Source organism: Schistocerca americana, chromosome 1 (genome assembly GCF_021461395.2).
Source record: "Schistocerca americana isolate TAMUIC-IGC-003095 chromosome 1, iqSchAmer2.1, whole genome shotgun sequence".
Lineage (NCBI taxonomy): Eukaryota > Metazoa > Arthropoda > Insecta > Orthoptera > Acrididae > Schistocerca > Schistocerca americana.
The window spans coordinates 125,366,849-125,393,670 of record NC_060119.1 but is presented as its reverse complement, the minus strand read 5'-3'; the positions used below and the strand labels follow the sequence as shown (position 1 = coordinate 125,393,670).

At 42.7% G+C, this 26,822-nt stretch overlaps 1 non-coding gene across 1 annotated transcript; it reads left to right on the top strand.

Annotated features, from left to right (window-relative positions):
- The first annotated feature begins 19,376 nt into the window (after window positions 1–19,376).
- On the top strand, window positions 19,377–19,451 carry Trnas-cga. Its single transcript has one exon. It is a non-coding gene; the product is annotated as a tRNA-Ser (tRNA).
- The last annotated feature ends 7,371 nt before the right edge of the window (window positions 19,452–26,822 follow it).

The following is a 26,822-nucleotide window of genomic DNA, read 5'->3' as shown; positions in this document are numbered from 1 at the left end:
TCGTAGATGAAACAAGTCTTTTAGAGGACACGCTGCGCTCTTGTATTCCACTCGCTAATGAAGAGCGGATAATAGGGTTCGCAGAAGAAGTTCGCAGAAAAACAATGAGGCGAGGCAAAAAACATTACTGCGAAACGGTACTATCTATTCTTTTGAGCATGAATAGCTTTATATTAACAAATACGTTAAACATTTATGTATACTATGCACAACTTTTTGTATAAGGCACACACAGAGGAAAAAAAGAGGAAAAAGGAGGGTAAAAGAGAAAAGCTCTGCAAATTGCACCTGCCGTCATGACCTTCAAGCTGTGGCCGAGCGGTTCTAGGCGCTTCAGTCTGGAACCGCGCTGCTGCTACGGTCGCAGGCTCGAACCCTGCCTCGGGCATCGATGTGTGTGATATCCTTAGGGTAGTTAGGTTGAAGTAGTTCTAAGTTCTAGGGGACTGATGACCACAGATGTTAGTCCCATAGTGCTCAGAGCCATTTGAACCATTTGAGCCATGACTGTCGAGGAGCACTTGCCATGGTTAGCTCGATCTGGATGCGTGCTTATTCTGCAGCATTTTCACAAATGTTTCTCATTCCATGATAATCTAATGATGTCCTACAAAGGTGAAACGCGTCATTAGAGCATTATTTACGCAACCAAGACTACTTTATTCAAGAACTGCTCTTTATTTAGTACTCAATGATATTTATCATTAAAGCACTCCATTGCTGTGTCTGACAGGAATACCCGTGTAATTTTTTATACAGATATGCCGTTTGGTTTCCACAGTAAATAAAGAATCTGCCAAAGACACTGGGCTGTGTGATATGGCAGATCCGTAGATCTTATACTCTAGATGTTCTGAAATCAATTACTAAAACACTGTCCTTTGGACACAAACACTGAATGTAAAGCTCGACAGGGTGACGACGTGTCTAATGTGTACACTGGAAGCAGATGGAAACTCAGCCTTAAGTTTAGACGGAATTACACGCTTGTCCCTTGTGGCCTTATTTCATAACACCTGGGACGTGTGGCACCGTTGGCGAAGCTGCGTTGTCACGTAAAATCTTTGCGATGATCGACTGCTTGTGTGAGGTTAACGATGACCGACAATACCGCAAATTGTGGCGTTTTTAGTTGAAGACAATAAATAAATAATATTTACAAAATTGATGAGTCCTTCAAAGTCACTTGTTGCCGGGATTTTTCATTGTTATCCTCGGCCAACGTTTGTTGAGTTATATTTCTGACGTTTTGTCGGGATGAGTGACTTGGTATCGTCGAAGATGCACCCTCCATTGCTGGTGGTGACCTGGAATCGAGCATGCGACCGAAATCTATACAGGGTGGTCCGGAAAATATTTCTTGCACCTTAAGGTAGGCAGTCCAACATATCATCCGCCCCGGCTGCAGATAATGTAAGCCTGTCATACATTCAAAGACAAAAAGTAGCGCACCACAAAGGTATTACCCGAATGGGACGGAAATCGGTGTATGTGATGTACATGTGGAGACAAACAATGGATTATAGTTTCAGAAAAACTGTATGATTTATTCAAGAGCTTGGCAAAATGAGCAAGTCAATAACGCGTTAATCCACATCTGATCTACACTCCTGGAAATTGAAATAAGAACACCGTGAATTCATTGTCCCAGGAAGGGGAAACTTTATTGACACATTCCTGGGGTCAGATACATCACATGATCACACTGACAGAACCACAGGCACATAGACACAGGCAACAGAGCATGCACAATGTCGGCACTAGTACAGTGTATATCCACCTTTCGCAGCAATGCAGGCTGCTATTCTCCCATGGAGACGATCGTAGAGATGCTGGATGTAGTCCTGTGGAACGGCTTGCCATGCCATTTCCACCTGGCGCCTCAGTTGGATCAGCATTCGTGCTGGACGTGCAGACCGCGTGAGACGACGCTTCATCCAGTCCCAAACATGCTCAATGGGGGGGGGGGGGGGGGGGGGGGGGGGGGACAGATCCGGAGATCTTGCTGGCCAGGGTAGTTGACTTACACCTTCTAGAGTACGTTGGGTGGCACGGGATACATGCGTACGTGCATTGCCCTGTTGGAACAGCAAGTTCCCTTGCCGGTCTAGGAATGGTAGAACGATGGGTTCGATGACGGTTTGGATGTACCGTGCACTATTCAGTGTCCCCTCGACGATCACCAGTGGTGTACGGCCAGTGTAGGAGATCGTTCCCCACACCATGATGCCGGGTGTTGGCCCTGTGTGCCTCGGTCGTATGCAGTCCTGATTGTGGCGCTGACCTGCACCGCGCCAATCACGCATACGACCATCATTGGCACCAAGGCAGAAGCGACTCTCATCGCTGAAGACGACACGTCTCCATTCGTCCCTGCATTCACGCCTGTCGCGACACCACTGGAGGCGGGCTGCACGATGTTGGGGCGTGAGCGGAAGACGGCCTAACGGTGTGCTGGACCGTAGCCCAGCTTCATGGAGACGGTTGCGAATGGTCCTCGCCGAAACCCCAGGAGCAACAGTGTCCCTAATTTGCTGGGAAGTGGCGGTGCGGTCCCCTACGGCACTGCGTAGGATCCTACGGTCTTGGCGTGCATCCGTGCGTCGCTGCGGTCCGGTCCCAGGTCGACGGGCACGTGCACCTTCCGCCGACCACTGGCGACAACATCGATGTACTGTGGAGACCTCACGCCCCACGTGTTGAGCAATTCGGCGGTACGTCCACCCGGCCTCCCGCATGCCCACTAGACGCCCTCGCTCAAAGTCCGTCAACTGCACATACGGTTCACGTCCACGCTGTCGTGGCATGCTACCAGTGTTAAAGACTGCGATGGAGCTCCGTATGCCACGGCAAACTGGCTGACACTGACGGCGGCGGTGCACAAATGCTGCGCAGCTAGCGCCATTCGACGGCCAACACCGCGGTTCCTGGTGTGTCCGCTGTGCCGTGCGTGTGATCATTGCTTGTACAGCCCTCTCGCAGTGTCCGGAGCAAGTATGGTGGGTCTGACACACCGGTGTCAATGTGTTCTTTTTTCCATTTCCAGGAGTGTATATGCAAGCAGTTATTCGGCATTGATTTATGGAAATTGTTATGTATGAGGCGGAACTATGGGCCTTATGGAAAGGGGGTGACCCGGCTGAGTCACGCAATTTGACTCTTAGTCTGATCATGAGGTGTGGCCATTAATTGCTCGTGTTGATCACGTAGGCTGACGTGAGGATCAATGAACTATACTTGACGGGATGTAACTAGAACATCTTAGGTGATTACAAAGTTAGTAGACAGAAATACAATCAAATACTTAGCTTTAATTCAGCATCAGCGGTGGGTGAACGTCGTTCTTTGTACAATAATATTTACAAGTCCAGTTGCAGACTGAACTGCGAATACTTCTTTAGAATTCTGATTGCTTCACACATATAGATAAATTGTCAATGCATAAACTGTATGTGGCGCCTGGCTAGGTCGTAGCTACTGACTTAGGTGAAGGCTGTGCTAACTAGCGTCTCTGCAAATGAGATCTCGGAAGCTATAACAAATGCACAATTTGTGGTATTGATAGCTACGATGCCACGGCGTAGGTGCAAGTTCGTCGGTTAGCACTACGACACCGACACAGACGACAGCGACCCCTAGCCGGCGCTGTGCAGTTCTACGAGCGCCGCTCCATATTCTGCTCATTTGATTCCAGTAGACGACGTGCACCTCAGTGCAAAATTAGGTATTCACGTTATTATGAATTCTAGTTATTATTGTAGTGAGACAGTAGAACCACCTTTACCCTCAAAGCTGTACCTGTATTCGGCCTATCCTTCAGTTTACAGGAGCAGACCCACGCGCCGCCTTCCAGGCGGAATACAAAACCATTCCTATTAAAGTCGGCTGTAGAACTGGGCAGTGCACTAGCTTGTCTCGTAAGACCAGCCGAGTGGCGGCGCTCGGTCTGCTAGCGTCGACAGTGGCGACTCGCGGGTCCGATGTGTACTGACGGACCGCGACCGATTTGAAGCCCACAACCTTTCAAGTGTGGTGCCTTGTGGTGACACCACAGAAATGTTGTATGTCCTCCTGAGGGATACGTGTGAGATTCCGTCCAACTGTTAGATCGTCAAAATCCATACCTGGTTGGAGAGCCCTGCCCATATCGCTCCAAACGTTTTCAGTTCGGGAGAGATCTGGTGACCTTGATAGTCAAGGTAGGGTTTGGGAATCAAGACGACAAGCGGTAGAAACTGTCACCGCGTGCGGGTGGGCGATACCTTTGTGAAATTTAAGTATAGGATGGCTTGCAATGAAAGAAACAAAACTGACCGAACAATATCGTCGACGTACCGCTGTGAGGGCGCCGTGTGTGACAGCCAAAGCGGTCCTGCCATGAAAAGAAATGACACACCAGGCCATTACTCCTGGTTGTATGGCCGTACGGCAGGCGACAGTCAGCGTGGTAACCCACCGCTGCCCAGGACGTCTCGAGACACGTCTTCGGCCTTATATCTCACTGATTGAAAAAAATTGTCTTCAGTGACGATAGTCCGCAGCTCGTGGTCTCGCGGTAGCGTTCTCGCTTCCCGAGCATGGGGTCCTGGGTTCTATTCCTGGGGATTTTCACCTGCCTCGAGGTGATTGGGTGTTGTTGTGTCGTCTTCGTCATTATGATTCATCCCATTACGGTCGGAGGAAGGCAATGGCAAACCACCTCCACTAGGACTTTGCCCAGTACGGCGGCGCGGGTCTCTCGCATCGTTCCCCTACGCTCTGTCACGGAGTATGGGACTTCATCATCATCAGTGACGATTCCCGATTATTGCGATACGTGTCTGGCGATGCTCGAGACAAAAAAATGGTTCAAATGGCTCTGAGCACTATGGGACTTAACTGCTAGGGTCATCAGTCCCCTAGAACTTAGAACTAATTAAACCTAACTAACCTAAGGACATCACATACATGCATGCCCGAGGCAGGATTCAAACCTGCGAACGTACTGGTCGCGCGGTTCCTGACTGTAGCGCCTACAACCGCTCGGCCACTACGGCCGGCTGCCCGAGACAGTAATGGGAGACAACCCGTCCTATACCCCACCCTAACAGCACAGCAAAATATCGACGAAATTCTTAGTCCCGTTTTGTTGCCACTCATATCAGGCCACCCTGCGCTAACTTTTCAACAATTTGATGTCCACCTTCACACGTTGAGAGTTTGTACTGTTTCTTTCCGTCCTTCCTAAAATCTACCCTGGCCAGAAAGGTCGCCGAATCTCTTCCCAGTTGAATCATTATGGGCAGCGACAGCCAATCAGCGCGGGATTCTGGCAATATACCGCGTCAGATGGACAGAATTTTACACGATATCCTTTAGAAGCACATCCAGCAACTGTGCCAATCAATCCCGAGCCAAACGCCAGAGGAGAGCGAAGGCGTTATTGTATTGCATTATTTGTAAAGCTCTTTCCCTTGAATAAGTTATCCAGTTTTTCCGAAATTATGATCATTTGTTAATCTGTACATGTGCATAAGATCTACCGATTTCCGTCCCATTTGGCTAATTCTATAAAAAATGGCTCTGAGCACTATGGAACTTAACTGCTGAGGTCATCAGTCCCCTTGAACTTAGAACTACTTAAACCTAACTAACCTAAGGACATCACACACATCCATGCCCGAGGCAGGATTCGAAGCTGCGACAGTAGCGGTCGCGCGGTTCTAGACTGTAGCTCCTAGAACCGCTCGGCCACTACGGCCGGCCGGCTAGTTCTATGGTGAAGCTTTTTAAGGCCAGTTCTACTTTCCCCATATCTATGAATCAGTCCCACCCGCAGACTCTGGTGTGACAGTTATTTCCGCGAGCACTTCGGTTTCCGTGATGCTTGTTCTTGCCTTCCATGCTATAACAATCTGCTGTTTGTCGATTTCTCAATCTGAGGTCCGAATAGTCTCTAGAAGGATTCCCCATTCTTCTCTGCTCCGCTCATATATTCTGTTTACAGCGTCTCACCACCAGGAAGAATTTACTCTCGTGGTGGATATTGGTCAGAAGCTTTTGGCTTATAAGTGTATTCTGTAATTTCATGTAAAACATCATATGGTAGTCAAAATTTACGCGATGTTGATCGAGGGAGTGGCATACACTGTCGAACGAGGATCCATATCTCGCAACTGAAATACATTCGATATCAGCAGTATTTACTAAAGAATAAGTAAATGGGCAGTATTGCAATTCATTTCCTGGCGAGGAGAATAAATTTTAAAGAACGGCAACTGTGGTGGCTCTTACCTTGGGAAAGGCAACATGAGCCACGAAAACAGGAGATATATAGTCATCGAAATTTAGTATGCCTAAAATACGCGCCTTAACGAGAGTTGTAGCTCTTCTCTTGCCGTCGCTATGGTTGGCTACACTAAATCACTTCCTAACCGTCGCTATCAAGCATAATCTACACGTCAGACAACGCTACATGTCACTTGCTCAACACAACCTTCATACAATGACACAGAGCCGAAATATTGACAGTATTCCGTTTTAGCTATGTTTGTGCACATGTGACATTATTTTCCCGAACATCACTACACCATGATTGAGAGTTGACATGCAATGTAGGTGGGTTAAATCCACCATAAAAATAACACTGACACTGCAGTGTTTAATTTACAACAACGCTTCGGTGAACTGAGCACCTGTGGTGTCACCGCCAGACACCATACTTGCTAGGTGGTAGCTTTTAAATCGGCTGCGGTCCGCTAGTATACGACGGACCCGCGTGTCGCCACTGTCAGTAATTGCAGACCGAGCGCCGCCACACGGCAGGTCTACAGAGACTTAACTAGCACTCGCCCCAGTTGTACAGCCGACTTTGCTAGGAAAGGTTCACTGAGAATTACGCTCTCATTTGCAGAGACGATAGTTAGCATAGCCCTCAGCTAAGTCAATTGCTACGACCTAGCAAGGCGCCATTTATCCTTTGCTATGTATCTAATGAAGCATGTACAGTAATAAGACCAATGTTCACCAATTGTGGATTAAAATTAAGTATTCCAGCAGCTACGTACTTTTCTTTATAGCATTCATTACGTATCCTGTTTCAGACCTCACGCCAGCCTGCGTGAGTTTAAGCGCGTGCCTTTCGGTTACCCGTCACTGTGGATTGGCTGCCTTGCCAGTCCACAACAGCACCCTATGACGCATTTTTCTTTATTCAGCGACTCTGCTGCTACTGAATGACCTGCCTTTTAGCAAGAAGCGTACCTGATTCCAGGAGTAAGACGTCCTAGAGCAAAAGCAGTACACTTGTGCAGCGTAGAGAACCCCTTTGAATGATCCAGTGCGAACGTAATACGCTTTCATTGAAACATTCTAGAAACGCTTTTTATTGCAAGAAAAGTATGTTTTCACCTTTGGAAAGATCAGTGTAATATATGTTTCACGAACTAATGGGTTTGAGGCTCTCATGGTCGCCTGTGGTTATGCGCTACAGTAGCGTCACTAACACAGATTGAGTAATGGGCTGTTCGCGATCAATGTTCCGCTTCAGCAGCAGGAAATGGAGTGGGCTCAACTACAAGACACCATGTACCTCTAAGCCGCATCAGTTGTCTGCGGTATGGTGAAATTCTTCGTCGGAGCGCCGGTGCTCAGTGGAAGTTTTTTATTTCACATTACTTGCACATAAAAGTTGTTTGTGTGTAGAAAAACTAGCTCAACACCCTCTGCTTCTCTCGCGTAAACCGTATGGTCTGCACAGATTGTTAATGTTTCTATGTAATGGAATTATTATGTAGTTACTAATTGCAATATCCTATAAACTATTCACTCTAGTTAAGACTGAAGAAACATGTTCTTTACCGAACGCTCTTCTGACCCAAAAGCGATTCTGCTAGCTGAGTTGGAGGTCTATGTTATCCCTGCTTTTCGAGTTCCTGTGGTGACATTTCCACAGATACTTTCGTCCACTAACACATTTCTTTATTTCTAACCGAGAAGGAAAATAACAATTTTTTGATATTTAGGTTTTTGATATTTAGCTTTTAATGATCTAATATAAGGGAATATTTTCTTAAAATATTTCATCCTCTATTCAATCTGTTTGGGGCTGAACTTCCAAAAAACACTGAAACATGTATTTTTTATTTATAACCGAGAAGCCAAATCCTAGTTCTCAAAGATCTACCTTTGAAAATGCCTTCGTAGGGAAATACTTCCATAAAACGTTGCATTCTCTGTTTCAGCTCGTTAGGGGTTGCGTTTCCAAAAATACAGAAACACGTTTTTTTCCAAGCGAGAAGTTCATAGACGCAGCTTAAAAATGATGAGAAGTAATGCCTGAAATTTGGTATTCTCGGCACATTCACTGTGGATCTCGGAATACTGAATTCTCGAAGGATATGCAAAATGGAATGTGTCACTTGTCTAGCTCCAACTAACATTCTATGTTCAAAGCGTGTTAGTTCCCTTCAGGTGGCCATAATCTCGTTGGAAGCCCTTTCACATAAATCACGTGAGTAGAAATGACAGCTCCTCCAATGCACTGTCCACTTATGTCTTGTGTACGCAATACTACCGCCATCTGTATATGTGCACTTCGCTACCCCATGACTTGTCACGTCTTTCTACACGTTATCTGTTTTGAGATGTGATTTACTAACGTACGCTGATATTTTAGGACAAATACACCTCAAATTCACGAACGATATTTTCATTTCAAAATTTATATTTACAACAGGTTGCGTCAGAGTACAGCAGTTGTTTGTTTTTTGAAGTAACAATATTTTCGCCGCTAAGTTATATTCTGTAGTATTGGCTTTTAGTGATAATACAAGGGTATAAGAAAACCTCAAACACTCACTAGTATTCCTGTATGATTTCATCATCATCATCTTCACGTGTCATTCTGTAACCACTGCTGAATATAAATATCAGCTGGCAATTCCTGCGTCTTGTAGTCCTTAGCTTTACGCTTTCGTGTTACTTTTGAAGGTCTTCTACTGTCGTATATCCACGTATCATTGGGCCTTCGCCGCAGTCTTTATTTGTTCTTTGGAATCCAACATAGAACTTACTGGACCAACCAACCACCAATTTGCCTGTCTACATACCCCAGCTTCCTACATTTCATATTTAGTGACGTAATTGTTTATTCTACGCCAGGGCGACTCATTATCAGTTTATTTGTTTTTCTTTCTCTTCTTGTAAATCCCAAGATATATTAAATGGTTTCTACTTTAATGGCAGTAATATTTCCTGGTAGGACGAGACACAAATTCTTTCTGTTTCAACCTTCCCATGACTCTGACACAGTGTCGCAGTACGAAGTCCATTTAGTTTACAGACTTCTAGTAAAACAATTTATTACTTTAATATCTTTAGAATAGTGACCCACACATTATGATCTGCATCTAACATTGACCTCTTTATAGAAGTGTAACGGATAACTTCATTCTATTTAAGTCATTTAACTATCACACCTAACTTTATACAAGGGAAATTAATGTTATTATTTTGTAAATGTATTATGAATATGATTGGTATTGACATATATAGGGTGGTCAGAAACAGGCTGAAAAGCTTGTAAGCGTGTTGCTGTGTAGTTTGTTCTATTTGTTCATTTACAATATGCTCTATTACGCAGTATCTGTAATACTAGGTGTATGTAAACACATCAAAAAAACTTTTCCATCACCTTGGTTCCGAGAGTTCCGGAACATGTACAGAAAATTGGAATACAGATCAACATACACATCATTTCCGCCTTTTTATTGCTCATGAAAACTACACATTGTATTTTGGACCACCATACAGCGAGACCTTCAGAGGTGGCGATCCAGCTGAACACAGCCACCAACTTCCAAAACTGGAAAAACACAAAAGTCATTTACACACATCGCGCAATTGCATTTGGTGAATTTAATTTACACAATGGAAGCAGTTTCACATCACTATCTGTATCAGTGAATAAAGTATGTTTGTACTAAATACCATGTGGTAGCCAACGTAGTTACAGATAAAGCAGTCTCTCGGGAAAACGCATGAATGAATGAATGAATCCATATCAGAAATGACTCTTACGGTAATCACCATTATTTCCCATTAGTATCCAGAGTTCTGAAATAAAGATTGTCAAATATGTACATCACACACTAAGTAGATTCAAATACTTCCATCGGGCATGGGTGTGTTGTCCTTAGCGTAAGTTAGTTTAAGTAGTGTGTAAACTTAATGACCGATGATCTCAGCAGTTTAGTCCCGTAAGACCTTACCAGAAATTTCCAAATACCTCCATCCACAGATTGTCTGAAGATACGTCTATTCTTATGCAATCCCAGCAGCGAAGACTATTCTATCACTTGAATAGTAACCGTCCTTATGTTTCCCATAATGGGGGTAGGTACCAGGGATGCCAATGGTACCAACTTGAGAGTCTAACCGTGACTACCTGCTCAGATACCTACCCTAATGGTCGAGTTAAGTCTCTCTACCCTTTCCCCTAAGCTGCACTAGCAAACAACTGACACTGGCCACTAGTAAGGAACTCACATTTACTCTTATCAGTTACAGTATAGGAAAAGGATACAGAAAGGACACAGGAGTATAAATATCCATATAAAATCGATAATTTAACGGCTTTCTTTCTTTCGAGAGGCATTCTCCCTTCGCAACCATATCGAATGGTAATTCAAAACAACGTACACCCGCGACATTAAAAATATATATAGGATGGATCTCACTGATCCAGCTGATCGTCTATCCATTGCTCGCTGTGCAACACAAACATTTCGAATGGTTTCATATTAAAAGTCCCTGTCTCTGCGACCTGAGTCAAAGATTGTAATTCATGCTGATTATTAACTTGCTTTTCAGACGCAATGGAAGCTCGGTTTTGAAATGCCCTTTTTAGTTTGACGTCAGTTTCTAAGCCAACTCTCAGTTTAAGACTATACGCGAGCGCTCATTAAAAATTTATGAACCTGATTTATGTCCAAGTATTCAATACGACGTGTTACTATCGCGATCTGGCTTTGAAATAGAAAACAGGAGATGGAAAGCCATAGGCAAAGCGCAACGAAAGGGCGTTGACGTTTACTCGATTGTGACACAACTGGTTACTCAACTTGAACATGAACTGTATACCTCATACTACACAGACTCAATGGGTAAGAAATCACACAACTTCTGCAGGGACATGTGTTTCCGTCAGCTGTTGCTTCCACAACCAAATGAGCTGGAAACAGAGAGCGTGTGTAGTTAAATGAATAATTTACGGTGGTGTCATCTCCGACCACCATGTAACTCGAAGAACTGCGTCAGCCTCGCCTTGCCTGGATTGCTGAAATATCTCATGGAAAAACAATTATAAATTTAGGTCGTTTGAGCGCGCATAGAGTAGATCCTGAGTAAAACACAATTTAAGTGAATGGAGCACGTTTTGTATGTAAACAATATTCAATAATACTTTAAATCAAAAAGAAAGTGTGAGATAACGAATCTGTGAAGCCCAACTGTATCAAAAAACATATACAATGCGTGAATCGATAGGGTAATCAAATTAGCCGTGCGGCTACAAACGAAATCAGAAGATTTAACAAAAAAAATTGGAAATTTGTGGTAAGTCCTATGGGACCAAACTGCTGAGGTCATCGGTCCCTAAGCTTACACACTACTTAATCTAACTTAAACTGACTTACGCTAAAGACAATACACACACCCATGCCCAAGGGAGGACTCGAACCTCCGACAGGAGCAGCCGTGAAAGCCGTGACAAGGCGCGTCAAACCGCACGGCTACCCCGCGCGACAAAGGTTTAACATTCCTTGTTTTGCAAATCAAACTGCCTTTTCCTGCTGCTATTTATTTTCTTTACTCCGTACGTGTTTCGCCTTATATGCGACAAACCACTCCACATTTGCAGAACACCTAAGAGAAAATGATCACAAACCAACCACTAGAGAAGATGACATGAGAATAATTAGAATCAACAATAAAAAGCACCTTCCGCGTATGCAAGAAAATTACCACATACATAAAACCAAAGCAGAGGGGAATATCCTGTTGAATGACCAAGTACACATGCCAAGCAATTCATTATTTACACTAATACATAAAATAATAGAATAATGCTCACAAAAAGGATAAATATAAAAGTAGCGTTCAATGTAATAATAATAGAACCCAACATCTTTACACCCACTCATCCATGACCCCTCCCCAGAATACTGAAACGAAAAGTCAAAACAGCTGTCACCAAAGTTTCAGCCACTTGCTAACAGCTAGTACAACGCCCCCCACCCCCCAAAAAAATAACAAATAAAAAAAAAATAAAAGTCGGCTGTATCCCCCCCTCTCTCTCACTCATACGCACACACACGGTATAAACAGCATAAACAGAAGTTAGTAACGAACATATACTTCTTTAGGTTGGCGACACATAGGTAAACATACAAGAGACGATGAAACACGTAATGGAGTCGCAACATTTACGCTGTGAAAAGAAGTGTACGACGAAATAGTCGTATCGAGTGACAGAAGAACGATAGTTCAGCACAAAAAAGAGTGAGAAACATGCTGAACAGTGTGTGGATGGCAAAAACACGAAGAGGTGAAAATAGAACAGTGATAAAAGTGGTAGTGTGACCTCCAGACCACATGTGAGGAAACGCAGATCAGCAAATCGTAAGTAATTACATTTTTTACAAAAAATCGCGGAATAAACTGTTTAATAACCTAAAACTAACAAAACTGTATCATTATAGATCCCACTGATGATGCCCTAAAACAGCAGAAGGCGAAAGGCGAATGGAGTAAATAAAATAAATAGCAGGAGGAAAAGACAGGTTGATTTGCAAAACAAGTATTTACGTGCTTGCTGCGGAGGATGGCCACACAAACAAACATGTTATATAACATTCCTTCCCATCATCATGATTGAAAGTTGAGCAAAGCAACTTAACAAACGGTTTACAAATAAGCTTGCAAGTGATGGTTCAAATGGCTCTGAGCACTATGGGACTCAACTGCCGTGGTCGTTAGTCCCCTAGAACTTAGAACTAGTTAAACTTAACTAACCTAAGGACATCACAAACATCCATGCCCGAGGCAGGATTCGAACCTGCGACCGTAGCGGTCTTGCGGTTCCAGACTGCAGCGCCTTTAACCGCACGGCCACTTCGGCCGGCCAAGCTTGCAAGTGAGAGAAGCTGTTTGCAAGTGTCTTGAATTCAGAGATGATCAATTCAGAGACGGGTACTAAACACCAGTCTGAAGCAAACGAGAACGAGAACAAAGACCAGCGTAGCACAAGGCAAGTTCAGATACAAAATTTAACTCGAAAATGAAACAATGTAACTTATCTTGAATGGTAATGTTCCCATTTATGTTCATGGAACTGGAATCCGCTCTGCTTAGTGTAAACTCACCATAATGCTGAAAGTTGCTGATGGAATGCTTGCATATCATTAAACAAGACAATTACCTTCGGGATGGCTAGGTTAGATTCAAAAATGGTTCAAATGGCTCTGAGCACTATGGGACTTAACAGCTATGGTCATCAGTCCCCTAGAACTTAGAACTACTTAGAACTTAGAACTACTTAAATCTAACTAACCTAAGGACATCACACAACACCCAGCCATCACGAGGCAGAGAAAATCCCTGACCCCGCCGGGAACCGAACCCGGGAACCCGGGCGTGGGAAGCGAGAACGCTACCGCACGACCACGAGATGCGGGCGCTAGGTTAGAAAACCAGAGGAGAAAACCTAAGATAAACCTAAGTTACCTCATATCGATTCAGTTAATACGTAGGGGCAAGTGTTGTACTTGGAAGATAGCGTACCTAGGAACACGTGATATTCGTGGTGGGTGTTTGAGGCTAGTGAGCAATATTAGAATCACTGAAGGAACGCACTCTAGACACCATTGTAAATAGTTGCGACATTTCCTGTTTTTGTTCTTGTGAGACATGAGGTTCTGTCTTGTGCAGCGTTTGTAAATACATCGCGTATTTAATATTTAACATATTTTAATGAAGAAGAATCCCCATTTCGTTTTCGATTTTTAAAATATAGCAAATAGTAAAATAGAAACTTCCTGGCAGATTAAAACCGTGTGCCCGACCGAGACTCGAACTCGGGACCTTTGCCTTTCCCGAGTTCGAGTCTCGGTCGGGCACACGGTTTTAATCTGCCAGGAAGTTTCTTATCAGCGCACACTCCGCTGCAGAGTGAAAATCTCATTCTGGAAATGGTAAAATAATTGTAGTTTAAAAGCATGTAATATTTACTTTATAATGTGGAGTACCATTTATACTGTACTCTAAGAAAATATAGCAAAAATTAATGTGGAAACAAAATATTTTCAAAAACCTTACATATAACAAGTTTGTAAAATAGTTCCCAAATCGGACGCCTTCTAAAAATAATTAAAATAACACTAAATAAAATTAGAAAAGGTACTGGATTACAGAAAACATAATCTGGCTTCAAGGCTGGCGTAATACAATACCTTCCAGAGTGTTATACCGTTTCTCTGTGTTTTCTTTTATGAACCAAAGAACCTTGCAACAGAATAATGCTGTAGGCTTTCTTACTGACAGCGTGATTTTGTGACGTTTAAGGAAAACCTTAAGCCACTTTCTCCCAGCAACTTCGTCTTTCAAACGGGTGTTCAACGTTATTTCTCTCTGCCAACTGTATTGCCGTGCTTAACATGTCATATGAGTAAGCCCAAAGAGAGAAGCTTCCATACCAGGACAATATCTAGCAAGCTCTTCTTCAAGATCGTGACCAAAACTGTAGGATTTCCGCTTTCTCTGTTGCTTCTTCAGTTGTGTTGCGTGTTGGAAAATGAGATAATTGTTTTCGGAACATTACTTACTTACCTTCTTAGAATCCATCATCTTTCTCTGAAATGCATTAATGGCTTTAATCATTTTAGACGCACTCAAACTTCTTTGATGAACATTCCCGTAATGCTCTTGAAATGTTGGGGCAAATTCCGAGACCGTAAGAATGTGCGCCAACACATGAGGAAGTAAGAGGTCCAGTTTAAGCAACTGAGAAGGACCAGCGTACGCTATTACAGCCTACACATTGTTAACCCAATAAACTTTTAACTAATCGTGTAAACGAATCCAACACATTAAAAAACCATAATTGAGAGGATTTTATGTAAATAGTAAGCAAAAACGCTGGTATATTCAAAGACGTTCTATTAACATGTTATTTTATGGTGTTGTACTGGAGGAAGTAAAGCTGTGTGGACGGGGCGTGAGTCGTGCTTGGGTAGCTCAGTTTGTAGAGCACTTTCCCGCGAAAGGCAAAGGTCCCGAGTTTGAGTCTCGGTCAAGCACACAGTTTTAATCTTCCAGGAAGTTTCAGGATCGTTTTTATTCAATATGGCGCTCCTCTGTGCACGACACAGCCAGTGATGTGGCTGTTGCAGATATGGCAGAATTAGCACCCGTCATTTCCCTATAGCCTGGCATTCCAGGTCATCTGATCTTAATCAGTGCGACTTCTGGCTGTGGCGTCATCCGAAATATGTTGTGTTCAGTGTTCCAATTACGAACGTAACTGAATTGAAGGTACTCACTGCGATGTGCATTCCGAAGGTGATCCCGAGATACTCCGATCTGTTGTGGAGCGCACTGTTCATCGATTTCAACTTTTGGAAGAAAATGGTGTACAGTATACTGAACATGACAATGTTGACTGGAATACTCTCTTTCGAATTCTGAAGGTGGCAGGTGTACAAATACAAGGAGCGGAAGACAATTCACAATTTAAACAGAAGCCAGATGGCAGTTACAAGGGTCGAGGGGTATGAAAGGGAAACAGTGGTTGAGAAGGGAGTGAGACAGGGATGTTATTCAATCTGTGTATTGAGCAAACAGTAAAAACATCAAAAGAAAAATTTGAAGTAGGAATTAAAATCCATGGAGAAAAAGTATAGACTTTGAGGTTTACCAATGACAGTAATTCTGTGAAAGACAGCAAAGGACGTGGAAGAGCAGCTTAACAGAGTGGACAGTGTCTTGAGACCATCAACAAAAGCAAAACGAAGATAATGGAATGTATTCGAATTAAATCAGGTGATGCTGAAGGAATTAGATTGCGAAATGAGACACTGCAAGTAGTAAATGAGTTTGCTGCTGTCATGGATTGTGCGGCTCATCCCGGCGGAGGTTCGAGTCCTCCCTCGGGCATGGGTGTGTGTGTTGTCCTTAGGATAATTTAGGTTAAGTACTGTGTAAGCTTAGGGACTGATGACCTCAGCAGTTAAGTCCCATAAAATTTCACACAAATTTGAAAAAAAATAGTAAATGAGTTTTACTATTTGGGGAGCAAAATAACTGATGATGGTCGAAGTAAAGATTGGCTATGGTAAAGAAAGCGTTTCTGAAGAAGAGAAATTTGTTAGTATCGAGTATAGATTCAAGTGACAGGAAGTCTTTTATGAAAATATTTGTATGGAGTGTAGCCATGCATGTAAGTGAAACATGGATGATAAACAGTTTAGACAAGAAGAGGAAAAAAGCTTTGGAAATGTGGTGCTGCAGAAGAATGCTGAAGATTAGATGGGTAGATCACGTAACTAACGAGGAGGTCCTCAATACAATTGGAGAAAAGAGGAATTTGTGGCACAACTTGACTAGGAAGAGGGATCGGTTCGTAGCACACGTTCTGAGGCATCAAAGGACTATCAATTTAGTATAGGAGGGAAGTGTCGGGGGTAAAAATCGTAGAGGGAGAACAAGAGTGGAATAAACTACGCTGATTCAGAAGGATGTAGGTTGCTGTAGTTATTCGGAGATGAAGAGGTTGGCACAGGATAGAGTAGCATAAGAGAGCCGCACCAAAGCATTCCCTGGACTGAAGACCACAACAACAACATACTGAAGATGTCTTGTGCCAGTCTCAAGACAGTTAAAACAGATGTCATTTTGCTTTTCATGCGGTTTTTAGTCATAGGACGATTAAAAATCTTTGTCATCTTGTCATTTTGCATTTTGTGCGGTTTTTGTTCCTGGGACAATTAAACACCATTGCCATTTTGCTTTTTATGTGGATAATTAAAACCGATATCATTTAGCCGTTTATGTGATTTTTAGCAGCAGGACGATTAAAAACTAATTTTCCCATCTGGTGTGGTGCGAAATTACCACAACCGTTGACTGCCGAACTTGTGCAGTCTCGCATTCAACAGTACGTGTAATGTGCAACACAAATCATAGTTATCGTATGTGATATATCTGTCATTTGTAGTCGACCACTTTTACTTTGGGATACTTACAGTGCCACCTATGGTAAAATTTTCGTGATTTTTTTGTTTCATGTCGTTTCCACTCGCATCAACAATATGCTGTTGAAATTTGACGTCAGTCTGAGCTGTGGTTCTCTTTCTACAGCGTTTTGAAACTGCAGTTTTTATTATGGGCGTAGAGAGAAGGAGAGGGATCGAAAAAACAGAGAGTTCACTCCACAACACTGACAGTGGCAGCAAAGAGTTGCTTCTGTGGGCGTACATGTGTTTCTTAATGGATGAATGTAATTCGTCAAACATTTTCTTAAGATGGATGATGGAACTATGTGGACTAAAATACAAAAATGCTACTTAGAGTATTAAATTCGTAATTTGGTAATGCAGAAGAGACGAGTTTACAGTATAGGGCAAATAATATTACCATTCCACACTGGCCACGATAGTGCCAGTCATGTTAGTAGCTTAGGACAAATCCAGCTGAGTCAAAGAACGAATTATAAGAAAAATATATCATAAAACTTAATTAACCCTTAGCTACTGCAAAAACTTTTAATTCCTTATATTTCTACAGCTGCAGTCTTCTTATTTCGCTGTGTAAATTTACTAACACGAAACAAAATGAAACATTTTAGCCGTGCGACCTCGAAGTCTGTTACATGCAGTATTAATTGGAAGTGCTCTGAATTGCAGTCATTCGAATGTGCAGGCGTCAACAGTTCAGTAGCACGGCGTTCATTAACTGTATATTGAATTGGAATCTAATTCGGCTAATCCAGCTAACGTGAAAAGCTGTTATCTCCTGCGCCTCTTCGGATCGTGGTTGCGAAACAGTTGCATTTAAACGAACATTCTGCTCATTCCGCAACGGATCACATCTGTATTCCCTTTAGAAATCTCATTTGCTACGTTCTTCTCTCTACGTATATTAACTCTGCAGTATTTTCCTGTGAATCGGGTAATTTACTTTATTAATAATCACCTCGCTTCTTATGCCACAACCGATAATTCGTAATTCAGATTAATCTTATAAAGTTGATTCCCCTGTATTCCTCTTTGTGCATATTTTTCAGGTGGCTGAGGATTGAATCCTAATAAAAACTTCAGCAGTTGATACTACCGTCAGCGTCTATACAGGACGTCACAGTATCGCTATACTCGGAAGTCCCTGGCGGAAATTATTGTCAACAGCGTCTGCTACGTCACACATTTATCGAAACTGTTTTATCTACGCTACGAATTCGATTCATACTCCAATATCAATGTATATTTACACATTTGTCTCTATTTTCATCACGGGCTTCACGTCCACATCCTGATTGGTAGAAGTAATATCATGTCACACAAACCAAAACACAGAATGCTGAGATTTAAAAGAGCTTCACGTCTCATTCTTAGCATTTATATTACAAAATGTATAGGTCACAGTATTCAGAATCAGATTTTCAGCCGCTTCACGTCTCATTCTTAACATTTATATTACAAAATGTATAGGTCACAGTATCCAGAATGAGGTTTTCAGCCGCGCCGGATTAGCCGAGCGGTCTAAGGCGCTGCAAAATGGTTCAAATGGCTCTGAGCACTATGGGACTCAACTTCTGAGGTTATTAGTTCCCTAGAACTTAGAACTAGTTAAACCTAACTAACCTAAGGACATCACAAACATCCATGCCCGAGGCAGGATTCGAACCTGCGACCGTAGCAGTCTTGCGGTTCCAGACTGCAGCGCCTTTAACCGCACGGCCACTTCGGCCGGCTAAGGCGCTGCAGTCATGGACTGTGCGGTGGGTACTGGCGAATGTTCGAGTCCTCCCTCGGGCATGGGTGTGTGTTTGTCCTTAGGATAATTTAGGTTAAGTAGTGTGTAAGATTAGAGACTGATGACCTTAGCAGTTATGTCTCATAAGATTTCACACACATTTTTTTGAGATTTTCACTCTGCAGCAGAGTGTGCGCTGATATGAAACTACCAGGCACATTAAAACTGTGTGCAAGCGCAATGTCTCCACAATATCCTTTCTTTCAGGAGTGCTAGTTCTGCAAGGTTCGCAGGAGAGCTTCTATAAAGTTTGGAAGGTAGGAGACGGTGTACTGGCGGAAGTGAAGCTGTGGGGACGGGGTGTGATTCGTGCTTGGGTAGCTCAGTTGGTAGAGCACTTGCCCGCGAAAGGCAAAGGTCCCGAGTTCGAGTCTCGGTCCGGGACACAGTTTTAACCTGCCAGGAAGTTTCAGTTTACAGTATATTTGTTAGTTAATATACACTAAGGAAAAAAGAGACGCACCACTAAGAAATTACCGGAGTGGGATGGTAATAGGTAAATGTGACGCATAAATGTGTGAATGTGACAAAAAGTGATTATACCTTCAGAAAAATTGGACGGTTTGTTCACGACAAAGAGCTTCAAGAACTGAGTAAGTCAATAAAGCCTTGTCCACCTTTGTGCTTTATGGAAGCAGTTGTTCCTCTTGGAATGAGGTACTGGGTGTCCTCCTTAGAGATTCTATGCCACATTCTGTCCAATTGGCGTGTTAGATCGCCAGGGATGACGTGTCTCGAGACACCCCGGACATTGGTGGGATATGACCCGACTTCTTTGAGTGGTGGGTTTGCGGCGCCATTTCCTTCCATAACAAGCCTCATTCCGTCGTCATCCGAGGTACCCTTACAGCACAGTAGTATGTCGAAGATATTCTGCGCCACGTTGTTTCTCTTGATGTCAACCCATCCTGTGCTTACATTTTAGCAAGATAATGCCTACCTGTACACGGTGAGACTTTCTACTGATTATCTCCGTGCTTGCCAAGCCCTACGTTGGCCAGATCACTAAACAACTGAGAACGTTTGAAAAGCATTAGGGAAAGGCCCTGAAACGAGTTCGGGAACTTGACGATCTAACCCACCAATTGGACAGAATTTGACACGATATCCCTCAGGATAACTTCCAGCAACTCTGTCATCAATGCCTAGCCGAATAACTGCTTGCATGAGGGGCAGAGGAACACCAACACGTGATTGACTTGTTCAATGTCTGAAGTTTTTTCTCTTGAATAAATCCACCAATTTCTCCGAAGTTGCGATCATTTCTTTGTCTGTACACGTACGTTACATCTACAGGTTTCCGTCATACCCAGATAATCCCTTCGTCGTGCATTTTTTGTTTGTTTTTCTTTTTTGTCTTAGAGTGTTTGATATTTTGCTGTATACTGTCTACTGGTAGTAGGAATATTCTACTAATTTTCACCTTACTCTATTACTAAATGTTGGAGTGGCATTATTGCTTTACTATGATGACAATTAGAGATTCCTACGTCTTAGCATGTAGCAGCCTTCTGACCTTCGTTTCTCTATCATCCTGATGATGACTGCGGAGCATTGCAGTATGGACTCCATGAAACAGTTATCATGGGTCTTGAACATTCACCTGCCACTCGAAACTAACGGAGATTATTCGCAGCTGTGTCCTTAGTGCACATACCTCGCTTCATTTCGTTCCAGATTTGCTCATTAAGATTTAAGATAAGCGGCTTGTGCAACTACGCAAGTATCTTCATTTTCAGGTTTGTTTCTCAGATCATTCTGCCATGAATATGAGGCAACTGTTTGCCTAGGCTTATAGAAGTAAAGGTCGCCTCCGGGAATTTCTTTTGTCATTTCTGACAAGTTTGGTGCACTAATCTCTTCATCCAGAGCTTTTCTTACATCCAACGTCAATGTTGTTTGTTTGATATATCGGACTAGCAACTTTCCCTTACTTTTTGCCCTTTACGGCTGCCTGCAGTACCATCGCAGTAATTCCTTCCCTCGCGTAATGTGAGGAGAACCTCGTTATTTCTTGCAAGTCAACATATTCCTCTAGCGCCATGATTCAACTCTTCGAGTCTCTCCGTTTCTTGTTCCCCACAGTGCATGATAGATTTCCGTACAGTGCTCTACCTCATTCGTAGTATCATGCTAAGAAGTATCTAAACGAACTGAATTATGTTCTGTCTGATTTGTACGCAGAAGAAAGAACGACCTGATTGTGTTCCGTCTGATTTGCACGCAGCCCACAGATTGTAACATTTATGAATATCCCTTAATCTGATTTTGGTACATTCGTTTGGCTATACAAAATAAACTACGCAACACAATTAAAAGGTTTACTTTTTGGAATCACTGTAATTGTCGTGCCAAGTTGACGTTTGAAATTTCGCTCAAAAGTGCTCTAGAATGCCCTCTGTAGAGATGGAAAGTGAGGCATCCTGAAGCAGCAAAATGTCGACAAATGCGAAAATAAATAAATAAATAATTAATTAAAAATAAAAATAAAATAAAGACTGAGCTCGTAACGCCAAGCGCTTCTGAGCCCAATCACAAAATTCCCTTCCGGATGTGGGTAACTGCTGCCAAAACACCACGCGCGCACGTGGAACATGGAGTGTTTACTGTTTGTTGCACCAGTCATACGACGCTCCAGTAACTGATGTCTGTCTTGAGAACTTAATATGCCGTAGAAATTAATCATCGCATCCTGCGCTCCTCAGTACGCCGACCTTCGGGCAGAAACGGGTATACTGTGCAATGGACGTCCAGTGCTCGCATTCTGTCAGCTGGAACATGAGCGACAGAGTGGGTTGTATGAAAGAGTTAATAACACAAATACAGTAAATATTGGATGTGGTGACGTGGTAGCAGAGTGCTGATAAGTATCAGAGTCGATCTTAAGATACCTTACTGAATCTCGTTGTACTCGTTTTTAGTTGCGTAACAGGAGGAGGGAGAAACTGACGAAGTATACTATAGCTGCAGTCAGTTTTGAAAGCGAGCTGCATGGGCCACTGCTATCTTGATGTCACCGAGTTGAGCGCCGTCATACTGTTATGGCATCGGCTAAAAGAGAAAGGCAAATCGCCAGTATGGTGGAATAGAAGGGCAGCTGTAATTTAGCGTATGGTTCCTTCTTGCAGACGAAAAATTGAAATTCCTGACTCATCGTCATAGAATTGTTCAGATACTATGGCAAAATGACAAGAAATTAATTATCTAGTGAAGCTGGCAGAATAATTCTGTGCTACTTGAAGAAATACGTCGATCATCAGATATCGCCAAACAAATTATGCAATTGCGTTTTCACGTTTTCGCGGCGGAATGACTGCCCAATTAAATTTCGTGGGTGCAGCTAGATAAATTCAGTTTCTTCTTTTAATATTTCGGCTGTACATCGTACAGCAAACTTCAGAGTACGCTGAAAGTCTGACGCTCCAGCGCTCGCGGACCGCGGCACTGTGCATGCGGCCACAAATACACAGGCACCAGAGACGTTGACCGGTGACAAAGTAGTAAAATGTGCATTAGTTATATCTGTGGATGCGCAGTCGATCCACGCTGGGATGTCATTGTACCACTCTGAACTGCACCGTCGCGACACCTTAGTACGGTTATGAATTAAAGTCGCGCTAAGCGAATTTTAGTTACCTCTTTCACCACTGAGTAGCAGAGAGATAAGGCAGGTGCTAAACATCGAAATTTTCGTACAACTTACGTCGAACAATATCAATATGGTATTTTTCCACAGACGATTTATTTGATTGTAGTAGACGGTTGTACATGTAGTGTACCTACATCTTTCATGGACTGAACGAATCGTCTGTCGTACGCATGAGACTACGCATTCACAGGAGGTTTCTGCTTACTTTGGGTCCGTCCTATTGTTGACTACAGGCTTCCCACACATGGCAGGAAAGCTATGGTTTTAAATCTTTCTGTGTTTCCTTCTGCATTGCTTATGGCCACCCTTGGTTTCATCCGCAGCGCCTTACGTATCTGCTACGGAGAATATCAGTAGACTTAAAAAAACTCTCTTTAAGTGTAGGAAATCTGCAGACAGCTCTCGTCAACAATGATGTGTGCTCTGTGAACTAAAGTTCTGAGAACATTCATCGTCTGCGAAAAATGTTGGCAGCTACCTATAAATCTCTAGTAGTCATCGAGTAGCGCTCGAATGTTTGGGATCCCCATCAAGTTGAATTGAAATAAGACATTAAAGCAGTTCGAAGGTGCGCTGCTAGATATGTCAACGGTAGCTTCGATAAACATGCGACTGTTGCGGAGATGCTTTGTGTACTCAAACGGGAATCTCTGTATGGAGGACGAGGTACTTTACATGAAGTACTATTGAAAACTTTGGAGAACCTGGATTTGCAACTCTCTGCAGGAAGGTTGTATTGCTGAGAAAGTATATTTTGCGTAAAGATCACGAACAAAACTAAGAAAAATTAGGGCTCAGTTGGCGGCATATTGTTTTGAGTCATCAAGCTTCTGACTAGTTTGATTCCACCCGCCACGAATTACTTCCCTGTGTCAACATTTTCATTTCGAGTATCAACTGGAATCTCAGTCCACAATTACTTGTTTAATGTATCCCAGTATCTGTCTCTCTCTACAATTTTTACCCTCTATAGCTGCTTATACTCCCATGCAAGTTATTCCCTGATATATTAACAGGTGCCCAATCATCCTGTCCCTTTTTCTTGTCAGTGTCTTCCATATATTCCTTTACTCGCAGATTTTGCGGACAACCTCCCCATTCCTTACCTTATCAGTCAACCTGATTTTCGACATTCTTCTGTAGCGCCACATATTCATTCCTTACAATAAACTCTGTAACTCTTCTTAGTTTCGATCAAAATATCAATGTGATTGGTGAATATTTTCAGTGATATCTGTTCACCTGACTTTTATTCCCACCCGGGTTCGATTCCCGGCGGGGTCAGGGATTTTCTCTGCCTCGTGATGACTGGGTGTTGAGTGCTGTCCTTAGGTTAGTTAGGTTTAAGTAGTTCTAAGTTCTAGGGGACTGATGACCATAGTTGGTAAGTCACATAGCGCTCAGAGCCATTTGAACCATTATTCCCACATCTGAAACTTTCTTTTATTTTCGTCATGGCTTCTTCCCTATACTGATTGTCTTATACCCTTTTTAATTGCAGCTCTTCGTTCTTGGTTTCCAGGATTATTTTTCCCTCTTGGTTTCTGTACATTTTGTGTATTATTTGTGTTACCCCACAATGTACCCCTATTTTTGTCAGAATTTCGAACATTTTCCACCATTTTACATTGTCGAACGAATTTTTCAGTTGGATCAATCTCATAAGCAAGTCTTGATTTTTCTTCTGTGCTGTTTCAATAATCAACCGCAATGTCAGAACCACCTTTCTGGTATCTTTACCTTTCCTAAGGCCAACTAATTGTCATCTAAAAGATCCCCAAGTTTTCTTTCCATTCTTCTGTATATTATTCTGTCAATAACTTGGATGCGTGGGCTGTTAAGCTGCCTGCAACATATTTCTCGCAATTGTCGGCTCTTGCTTTCTTCAGAATTGTGTGAATGTTAATTTTCCGAACGTCCCATACATTCTATTCAGCAACGTGAATAGTTATGTTACCTCTTCCCCCAACGATTTTAGAAACTCCGATGGAATGTTATGCCTCATTGCGAAGCTCTTTTAAATGGGATTCTAATACTGGATTTTGTGTCTGTTCCCTGCCGACACCTGCTCCTACTACTATAAAGGTTCTCCCCCTCATAAAGACCTTCAATGTACTCTCTCCTCTGCATTTGACAGTAGAATTCGTAATGCCCTCTTAACGTTACCCTCCTTGCTTTTAATGTCACCGCAGGTTTTATTGACTTGTCTATATATTGTAACAGATCAACCGCCAGTGATTTCTCTTTAGATTTCTTCACATTTTTAATGCAGGAATTTCGGCGTAGCTTTCTGAATTCCTTATTTATTTTCCGTATTCCTCAATTCCCCTGAAGGTTTCTTTGCTTACCCCTTTCGTCGGTTAAGTGAAGTAATTCTTCTGTTATCCCTGGTTTCGTCGCATTCACCTTCCTTATACCTATTCTTTGTCGCCCCTTTTAGATATGTCCATTCCTCTTCAACTTAACTGCCTATTCATTATCGCAGAGAACTTCTTTGCGCAGTCATCCTTCCTAAATAGTACCTTAAACTTCGGCCGATTCTTCATCAGTACTAAGTTGCGATCAGCTCGTGTGTACGGTTTACAGTCCAATATCTGAATTCGAAATGTCTCTTTTACCATGATGTGATGGAGCTGAAATCATCCCGAATCTCCCGACTTTTGCCAAATATACTTTCTCATCCAGTTATTCATGAAGACAGTATTCGCTATTACTAGCTGAAATTTATTGCAAAAATCAATTAGTCTTTGTCTTAACAGGCACGTATTCTCCGTTGTAAACCTTTCTTCTACTCATTCCCTAGAATTGGATTCCAATACTCTATGAATATTCGATTTTGGTCTCGCTTTACTTACTTAATTACCCGTTAAAAATACTCACATACTTTTGTGACTCTTTATACTCTGCTTGTGACGTCGGTGTGTATATCTGAACAATTGTTGTCGATGTTAGTTTGCTGTCGATTCTGATGAGGCTACCCTATCTTCCTATTCATAAGGAATCCTACTCACGGTATAACATTTTCTGGAGATGTTAATCTTACCATGCACTCTGCTAGGTAACCTTCGAACCAACGGTGGCACAGTCAATGTTATAATTCGACCTGGTAGGAAGATTACCGTCGCTTATCGTGTCCTACAGCTCCTGCAAACTACCCTCTGTAGTAATGTCTAACAGATTCGTGTGGTCCACGAAATTACAGGTTGGTTCAAATGGCTCTGAGCACTATAGACCTTAACTTCTGAGGTCATCAATCCCCTAGAACTTAGAACTACTTAAACCTAACTAACCTAAGGACATCACACACATCCATCACCGAGGCAGGATTCGAACCTGTGACCGTAGTGGTCGCGTGGTTCCAGACTGTAGCGCCGAGAACCGCTCGGCCACTCTGGCCGGCCAGAAATTACAGGCCCCTGCGAGTTTCTGCCAGGTTTCAATAATTTCTAGCGAGAGGGTTTAACTAACCGATAAAAATTTGAACGCCACGGATAACGCAATATTGTGTAGAACCACTACAGAAAGCACCTATGCAATGCTTAATAGGGAGCATACAGCCATTACTTACTTTTATGACCCAGTATCCAACTGTGTTACTGCCTTTCACCTATTCTTTATGATGAAGGGAGGAAATAATCAGTCGAGGGTATGGGGTAACTGATATTTTTTTCAATACCGATGGCATTTCAATAACTAGCCGTGTGTCTGTTGGAATATACATCACCACAACTGGTATTTCTAGTTAACATAATTCACTTACACCAAGTAATTATGGAAAGCGAGAGGGGAGCGCTGGGCTGGCTTCAGTTTAATTTTACGCAGGCACATAATCATACTTAAACCCATGCACATTACAATCTTTTACTACAGGTCATGCAGGACACGTTCAGCAAAGACACTGCAGGCGATCTCGGTCAGAGCGGAAGAGTATACGCCTAAATATTTCAATTTTCGTTAAAACGTACGCTGAAGAAAGGGTAGCAAGTGGTGCACTTAACTATGACTTCCAATGTTGGTTTAATCTTGCTTTCAGAAACAACTCCACGTTACTGAGCTGCGGGGAAGAACATTTACTATGGCGGGAAAATTTTGCAAGTCTTTATTCCAT